The 7,217-nt window shown below is 20.2% G+C and overlaps 1 protein-coding gene across 1 annotated transcript in view; it reads right to left on the minus strand.

Moving 5' to 3' along the window:
• LOC117169233 (methionine aminopeptidase 1) overlaps positions 1-7,217 on the minus strand; it is a 31,560-nt gene that overhangs the window by 1,685 nt on the left and 22,658 nt on the right. The gene's annotated exons all lie outside the window — the stretch shown is intronic.

A 7,217-nucleotide genomic window follows, 5' to 3' on the forward strand; every position in this document is an offset into this window, starting at 1 on the left:
TTTTCAAAACATTTTAAAGATTTTAAACGATTTCAGGTTTGCTTAGAAGATTTCAAAAGATTTGAAATAAATTAATGATTTCAAATGAATACAAAATATTTTTAAAATATTTTAAGTATTTCAATAAAGATTTTAAAAAGTACACAAGGTTTTAAAGACTTTTCAAAACATTCTAAAGCTTTTAAACGATTTCGTTTAGAAGATTTCAAAAGATTCGAAATATTTTAATGATTTCAAATAAATACAAAAGATTTTACAAATAATTTAAGTATTCCAATAAAGATTTTAAAAAGTGCACTAGATTTTAAAGATTTTTCAAAATATTTTAAACGATTTCAAACTTGCTTAGAAGATTTCAAAAGATTTCAAGGATATCAAAGATTTTACAAATATTTTTAATATTTCAAATAGCACACAAGATTTCAGAGACTTTTCAAAACATTTGAAAGATTTTAAACGATTTCAAATTTGTTTAGAAGATTTCAAAAGATTTGAAATATTTTAATTATATCCAATAAATACAAAAGAGTTTACAAATATTTTAAGAATTACAATAAAAATTTCAAAAAGTACACCGGATTTTAAAGATTTCTAAAAACATTTTGAAGATTATAAGCGATTTCAAATTTGCTTAGAAGATTAAAAAATATTTCATAGATTTTATCAAAGTTTTTAAATATTTCAAAAGATTTCACAAATATTTTAAAGATTTCATAAAGATTGCAAATATAACACCAGATTTCAAAGACTTTTGAAAACATTTTGAAGATTGTAAACGATTTCAGATTTGTTTAGAAGATTTCAAAATATTTTAAAGATTTTATAAAAATTTTAAAACATTTCAAAAATTTCATAACAATTGCAAATATTTTAATGGTTTTAAATGACTACAAAAGATTTTACAAATATTTTAAGAATTACAATAAAAATTTCAAAAAGTACACCAGAATTGAAAGACTTTTCAAAACATTTAAAAGATTTTAAACGATTTCAAATTTGTTCAGAAAATATCAAAAGATTTGAAATATTTTAATGATTTCAAATAAATACAAAAAAGTTTACAAATATTTTAAGTATTCCAATAAAGATTTTAAAAAGTACACTAGATTTTAAACATTTTTCAAAATATATTAAACGATTTCAAACTTGCTTAGAAGGTTTCAAAAGATTTCAAGGATATCAAAGATTTTACAAATATTTTAAATGTTTCAAAAAGTACACAAGATTTCAGAGACTTTGCAAAACATTTTAAAGATTTCAAACGATTTCTGATTTGCTTATAAGATTTCAAAAGATTTGAAATATATTAATTATTTCAAATAAATACAAAAGATTTTACAAATATTTTAAGTATTCCAATAAAGATTTTAAAAAGTACACCAGCTTTCAAAGACTTTTCAAAACATTGTCAAGATTTTAAACGGTTTCAAATTTGCTTAGAAGATTCCAAAGTATTTCAAAGATTTCATAAAAATGTTAAAACATTTCAAAAATTTCATAACGATTGCAAATATTTTAATGATTTCAAATGACTACAAAAGATTTTACAAATATTTTAAGTATTACAATAAAAATGTCAAAAAGTACACCATATTTTAAACATTTTTAAAAACATTTTGAAGATTATGAACGATTTCAAATTTGCTTAGAAGATTTAAAAATATTTCATAGATGTTATCAAAATTTTAAAACATTTCAAAAGATTTCACAAATATTCTAAAGATTTCATAAAGATTGCATAAAGTAAACCAGATATCAAAAGGCTTTTCAAAACATTTAAAAGATTTTAAACGATTTCAAATTTGTTTAGAAGATTTCAAAAGATTTGAAATATTTTAATGATTTCAAATGAATACAAAATATTTTTAAAATATTTTAAGTATTCCAATAAAGATTTTAAAAAGTACACTAGATTTTAAAGATTTCTAAAAACATTTTGAAGATTATGAACGATTTCAAATTTGCTTTGAAGATTTAAAAATATTTCAGAGATTTTATCAAAATTTTAAAACATTCCAAAATATTTCACAAATATTTTAAAGATTTCATAAAGATTGCAAATATTACACCAGATTTCAAAGACTTTTTAAAACATTGTCAAGATTTTAAACGGTTTCAAATTTGCTTCGAAGATTCAAAAATATTTCAAAGATTTCATAAAAATGTTGAAACATTTAAAAAGATTTCATAAAGATTTCAAATATTTTAATCATTTCAAATGACTACAAAAGAGTTTACAAATATTTTAAAAATCACAATAAAAATTTCAAAAAGTACAACAGATTTTAAAGATTTTTAAAAACATTTTGAAGATTTTAAACGATTTCAAATTTGCTTCGAAGATTTCAAAAGATTTTATCCAAATTTTAAAACATTTCATAAAGATTTCAAATATTTTAATGATTTGAAATGAATACACAAATTTTTACAAATATTTTCAAGATTTCATGAAGTACACCAAATTTCAAAGTTTTTTAAAAACCTTTTAAAGATTTCAACTGATTTCAAATTTGCTTAGAAGATTTCAAAAGAGTTCAAAGATTTTACCAAAATTTAAAAAGATTGCACAAAGTTTTCAAGGATTTTACCAAATTTTTAAAACATTTCAAAAGATTTGAAATATTTTACAAATATTTGTAATTTTTCAATAAATATTTTAAAAAGTGCATCAGATTTCAAAAGATTTCAAATATTTTAATGATTTCAAATAAATACAAAATATTTTTAAAATATTTTAATTATTTCAATAAAGATTTTAAAAAGATTTTAAGAAGATTTTTAAAAACATTTTGAAGATTTTAAACGGTTTGAAATTTGCTTAGAAGATTTCAGAATATTCCAAACATTTTACCAAAATTTAAAAAGATTTCAAAACATTTCATGAAGGTTTGAAATATTTCAATGATTTTTAATAAATACGAAAGGTTTTACAAATATCTTAAATATTCCAATAAAGATATCAAAAAGTACATAAGATCTCAAAGATCATAAGATACATAAGATCACAAGGATTTTACCAAAATTTAAAAAGTTTTTGAAAAGATTTGATAACGATTTCAAATATTTTAAGGATTTTAAATAATTACAAAAGATTTTACAAAGATTTTAAATATTCCAATAAAGATTTCAAAAAGAACACGAGATTTCAAATATTTTTCAAAACATTTTAAAGATTTTAAACGATTTCAAAAGGTTTCAATAAATTTGAGATTTCAGAAGATTTCTTTCAAATGAACAAAAAAGATTTCACAAGCAAAGGCTAAAGAAAGATTTTTCGAATATTTTAAGGATTTCATGGGGATTTCAAGATATTTCTAAACATTTCAAAAAAATTTCAAGGATTTCGAAGATTTTAAAAAGATAAAATTTTTTTAATGATTTCAAATGAATAAAATATTTGACAATAATTTTAAAGATTTCATGAAAATGTCAAAAAAGTGCAGTACAACAGATTTCAAAGATTTTTTCACAAATATATCAAAACATTTCACACAGATTTAAAAGATTTCAAGGATTTTAAAGATTTTACCAAAATTTTAAAAGGTTTTAAAATATTTCATAAATGGTTTAAACATGTTAATCATTTTAAATCAATACGAAAGATTTCAAAAATATTTTAAAGATTTCAAAAAGTACGCAAGATTTGAAAGATTTTTCAAAGCTCGTTAAAGATTTTAAACGCTTTAAAAATTGTTTCGAATATTTGAAAAGATTTCACAAATATTTTCAATATTTCAATGATTTCAAAAGAATACAAAAGATTTCAGAAAGATTCTATAAATATTCCAAAAAATCTAGAAGGATTTAAACAGATTTCAAGAATTTCGAAGATTTCTAAAAGGGTGCAATAGGCCAAAATATAAAACATTTTTAAGATTTTAAACCAGTTCACATTTTTCTTAGAAAACTTCAAAATATTTCACAAAGGTTTTAAATGTTCCAGTGATTTCAAAGAATTTATATGGATTTCAAAATATTGAAATAATTTCAATAAATTTAAAAACATTTCAATGATTTCCAACGAACACAAAAGTGTTCACAAACAAATATTAAAGAAAGATTTCATAAATATTTTTAATATTTCATAAAGATTTAAAAATATTTGAAGAATTTCAAAGATTTTAGAACATTTTTTAAATATTTCACAGAAATGTCAAGATTTTACAAAGATTTTAAATACTTTATATGATATAAACGAATTCACGAATATTTCAAAAGATTTAAACATATTCCCAAAGATTTCACTAAGATAACTTATGTTTGCAGGAAATTAAAAATTTGTTTATTTATTGATCTGCTTTCTTTAGAAATTGTTGGCCAATAAAAAAATGAAATTTTTCTTCTTTTAAATGTATAGCAAACGGTTATTTATTTGATGTAAAAAAAGGAGACCTAAAAAAACTTGATTTCTTGGCCTGGAAACCCTGGAAAAGACCTTGAATTTTGTTCAGGGTGGCTGGGAATTTTACTAATTTTTATTTGGGATAATAAAAATTTAGTTGATAAATTGTGAATATAAATTAATTAATGATTTTTAAAATTGAACTCTCCTTTAAGATTTAAAAATTGAATAATATTTTAACGTTAAAAATTAAACTATTTCAATTGGAACGTAGTCTTATTAGTTAAACAAATGTTAACGCCAGATTGAAACTTTATAAACTATTTTTTATTTTAAAATAACTTCAAAATAATATATTCATAATTAAAGGCTTTTATTATATTTAAAATATTATTTCAGTCTGAAATATTTCATTTATAAACCAATGAATTTGAATTTTTTTAAGTAAGAAAAGGAAAACTTAATTCACATTTAGAAATATCTGATTGTTCATTTAAAACCAGTAATTATAAAATAAATTTTAAAAACTAAACTTTGAACGTTGCAATTTTTATTATTCTATTTAAAACATTTTAATTTGTAATTCAAATTGTTGAATTTTGATGTATAAATTATAATTGAACATCTCTTATTACTAGAAGAAATTTGAGTAAGTTTAAAATATTTAGAAATTTTGAAAAAATTAATTTCAAATGAGCTTTTATTTTGTACAACTTTTTTGAAGAGAATATTTAAAACAAAATTTACAAAGATTTACAAAATTGTGGAACATATTAAAGGACATTATAAATATTACCTATATTAATAATAATAATAATAATAATAATAATAATAATAAAGTCGGAGACCATGGGAAATGGCTTAATGGTGTAATAATAATAATTAAAAAAAAAAAATAACAATAAAATTTTATTTTTAATACTTAAAAAATATTAGGTTAGAAAAGTGAAAATTTCGCTTAAAAATAAAGTTAATTTTCCATTGTAATTTTTTTTTATTTCGGACTATACAATTTTTAATTCGGACTTTACATAAGTTTAATACTTAAAAAATTTTATGACACTACTTTGACACTATTTTAAAAAGTTTTTTATACTATTTACAGTCTTTTTTTCCATCTTTTTTCTGTTGTGTCAGATAATAGATACTTTCGTCAACGTATAAAATTAATCGAAATAAAAAACTAGATTTCTACTTTTATCGATCGCCGATAATTATTTGCGTTTTGTGTCTTTTTATTTTCACTCTAAATAACAGCTGTTATTTTTAATGAATTATTATCATGTATAATATTGAAATTTGTTTCTCATAATTCTTTAATCGTTACATTAAATTACTGAAGATACTTTTCACAAGAGTGTGGTTTATTCATTTTTACAGGAATATATATATATATATATATATATATATGTATAAACTCGTCATATTTGTAATTAAATTATGTCAATTATAAAATTTTTCAATTGATTCTGATGTACTGATTTTTTTTCTGAAATTATTATCAAAATTTTCCAAGAAAACAAATTTGGAAAAATGAAAGTGATATTAAAAGAAAATGTAGAGTACAAATTATTTTTATGTTTGAATGAAAATAATTGTTTAATGCTTTTTATGTTATTATTTATGAAAAAATCAATTAATTGTTAGATGATTAATTTTTTCACAACATCGAAACTGTTTGAAAAAAATATAAAAGATTTTAAGGCAATTATTTCCATTTCCCACGTTTTAATTTAAATTTAGGTAAGCTTAATTTTTTAGGCCGTCAAGAGAAGGAAAAATATATAGTTTAGTTTCATGGGAAAATTTCAAACAATTTTTTACTAATGAGGTATAAGAGCTCATTACAAAAGATTATAAAACGTTTCAAATTATTTCATAAAATTTAAACAAAAGGGTTTAACAGTTTTTAAAGCAACATCGTGCCATAATATATAATTTTAGAATAAATTTTAGTAAATTTAAGAGATATGTGGAAGTTTTGAAACAATTAAAAAACAATGCAAATTTATAAGATATTTTAGGACTTTTTAAAAAAATTCAGGATAATGACATAAATTCTTTAGGTTCCAAAAACAATTTCATTCGATTTTTTAATTTGAAAGTTATTAAACAAAAAGAAAGCCAGACGTTAAAAAAGCATATACGTCTGGACATTAATTTTTCTTTTTTTTTTAATTAAAAGTTTTTAACAAAACGTGTGGAAAACTGAAAATTTATATGGTAAAAGTATCACATGCTCTTAATTAAAATAACTTTGAACGGTCTCAAGTAAAGAAATAAATGTTATTCAAGTTTTTTAGGAAAATTGGTGATGTTTTGAGGCAGTGCTTTACATTTTAAATAATTTTTCAAAATTTCAAGAAAAATTCCAGTCAGATAAAAATATTTTTAAGAATTTGAGAGGCATTGTATAGATATTTAATTTTGAAAGGATTCGAACTTTTTCTATTATTTTGTAAAATCCCGTAAAATATATTTTTTTAATCGACATTTTTTGTTGACGAATCTGAAATATTCAAAAATCTTAATTATCTTCGAATTCGTGAGAAATTTTTGAAGTTTTTGAGATTAATTTTTTACATTTTATATGATTTTTCAAAATTTCAAGAAAAATTGGATTCATTTAAAAATATTTTTAGGAATTCATGAGGCATTGTATAGATATTTAATTTTGAAAGGACTCGAACTTTTCCTATTATTTTGTAAAATCCCGTAAAATATATTTTTTAATTTACATTTTTTGTTGACGAATCTGAAATATTCAAAAATATTAATTTTCTTCGAATTCGTGAGAAATTTTTGAGATTAATTTTGTACATTTCATATGATTTTTCAAATTTTCAAGAAAAATTCCAGTCAGATAAAAATATTT

Source organism: Belonocnema kinseyi, chromosome 3 (assembly GCF_010883055.1).
Source record: "Belonocnema kinseyi isolate 2016_QV_RU_SX_M_011 chromosome 3, B_treatae_v1, whole genome shotgun sequence".
NCBI classification, from domain to species: domain Eukaryota; kingdom Metazoa; phylum Arthropoda; class Insecta; order Hymenoptera; family Cynipidae; genus Belonocnema; species Belonocnema kinseyi.